Genomic DNA, 2500 nt, shown 5'->3' with positions numbered 1-2500 from the left:
GCGGCCCCCCCTCACCGGCCGGGGACTGTCCCGCCAAGCCACAGCCTCGTATCGCTTCATACCCACATGGCCAACTCAGGTTCGGGGGCATGGCGGGTACCGCCGAAACAACCGGTTCATAGATGTACCGATCGTCGCTATCACCGATGCACCTGCAGCGCGAACAACCGCTCAACAACTGATTTCCAGTTCATTTGCGGATCTTTGGCAGCAAACGTATACGTCAATCTACATTTGCGAAATCTACGATTCTGGCATGCCTGCATGTTATGTGTCACGACACGCTACATCAGCCCACATACACACTGCGGCATGTACACGAGAGAACACGTGGAAGATGGTCCGCGCACGTGTGCAATGTCCCTTGCGCGGTCGACTGTCAACCGGCCTCTGTAGCATGTCGCAGATGTGGAACGCGGTCCACCGTGCTATCATGTTGTGTGGGGCAATACGATTAAATAGGAAAACCCTCGTCGCTACATCAACAGACGGCTCACGCTGATTCCCGGCAGAGGGAGGAGGGGGGGGGGGGGGGGCCAACATGCAATACTTTCGTCCGTACCTACCTACCACATGTCTGTACGGCGTACAACAGTGCAATCTCGCTGTAATGGGGAGACGAGACAAGTAGCATCGTGCACAACATATGGCCCTTATGATTCGCCATTGTAGGGCGCAGCCGGTGTACGGTCAAGCATGTGCCACATTATGTCACTCAGTACGTAACGACGGATGATCAGTGTGGGTTACGCGTACATCAGCGGACAGTCCACACAGGCCGTACCACAACGTACACTGACTGCATCGACAACCGAATGCAACTGAACAGCTGCAAGGCTCATTTCACAAACAAACGCCTGACCGACCAGCTTGGAAGGGCAGGAGGGGAGGGCGATATTCGTTCTGTAGCGGTACACCCTTCCAGTGGTTAGCGGGACTGTGTAGAAAGTACGCAACACTCGAAAGACCTTTATGTGAGGGTACGCACCATGGCATCAAGAAATACACATGACACCAGAGGATCCAAGCAGTGAACTATGTTCAGAGGGTTGCTGTTAGGCAAAGCTACATTCCTGTGACGTTACATGTGACAGTTAAGGTGCAGTGTAAGTTAGGTTAAGGTGCAGCGTAAGTTAGGTTAAGGTGCAGCGTAAGTTAGGTTAAGGTGCAGCGTAAGTTAGGTTAAGGTGCAGCGTAACTTAGGTTAAGGTGCAGCGTAACTTAGGTTAAGGTGCAGCGTAACTTAGGTTAAGGTGCAGCGTAACTTAGGTTAAGGTGCAGCGTAAGTTAGGTTAAGGTGCAGCGTAACTTAGGTTAAGGTGCAGCGTAAGTTAGGTTAAGGTGCAGCGTAAGTTAGGTTAAGGTGCAGCGTAACTTGGCTTAAGGTGCAGCGTAACTTGGGTTAAGGTGCAGCGTAACTTGGGTTAAGGTGCAGCGTAACTTGGGTTAAGGTGCAGTGTAACTTGGGTTAAGGTGCAGCGTAACTTGGGTTAAGGTGCAGCGTAACTTGGGTTAAGGTGCAGCGTAACTTGGGTTAAGGTGCAGCGTAACTTGGGTTAAGGTGCAGCGTAACTTGGGTTAAGGTGCAGCGTAACTTGGGTTAAGGTGCAGCGTAACTTGGGTTAAGGTGCAGCGTAACTTGGGTTAAGGTGCAGCGTAACTTGGGTTAAGGTGCAGCGTAACTTGGGTTAAGGTGCAGCGTAACTTGGGTTAAGGTGCAGCGTAACTTGGGTTAAGGTGCAGCGTAACTTGGGTTAAGGTGCAGCGTAACTTGGGTTAAGGTGCAGCGTAACTTGGGTTAAGGTGCAGCGTAACTTGGGTTAAGGTGCAGCGTAACTTGGGTTAAGGTGCAGCGTAACTTGGGTTAAGGTGCAGCGTAACTTAGGTTAAGGTGCAGCGTAACTTAGGTTAAGGGGCCAACGTGGGTTAGGTTAAGGGGCCAACGTGGGTTAGGTTAAGGGCCAACGTGGGTTAGGTTAAGGGCCAACGTGGGTTAGGTTAAGGGCCAACGTGGGTTAGGTTAAGGGCCAACGTGGGTTAGGTTAAGGGCCAACGTGGGTTAGGTTAAGGGCCAACGTGGGTTAGGTTAAGGGCCAACGTGGGTTAGGTTAAGGGCCAACGTGGGTTAGGTTAAGGGCCAACGTGGGTTAGGTTAAGGGCCAACGTGGGTTAGGTTAAGGGCCAACGTGGGTTAGGTTAAGGGCCAACGTGGGTTAGGTTAAGGGCCAACGTGGGTTAGGTTAAGGGCCAACGTGGGTTAGGTTAAGGGCCAACGTGGGTTAGGTTAAGGGCCAACGTGGGTTAGGTTAAGGGCCAACGTGGGTTAGGTTAAGGGCCAACGTGGGTTAGGTTAAGGGCCAACGTGGGTTAGGTTAAGGGCCAACGTGGGTTAGGTTAAGGGCCAACGTGGGTTAGGTTAAGGGCCAACGTGGGTTAGGTTGCCAGAGATGTGTCAAATCAGGATGTACGTTTGGCTGGTGTCAGGTGGTGGGTTGGTTCG

The sequence above is a fragment of the Schistocerca gregaria genome, unplaced genomic scaffold (assembly GCF_023897955.1).
Source record: "Schistocerca gregaria isolate iqSchGreg1 unplaced genomic scaffold, iqSchGreg1.2 ptg000993l, whole genome shotgun sequence".
NCBI classification, from domain to species: domain Eukaryota; kingdom Metazoa; phylum Arthropoda; class Insecta; order Orthoptera; family Acrididae; genus Schistocerca; species Schistocerca gregaria.
This window is presented reverse-complemented; position numbering follows the sequence as displayed.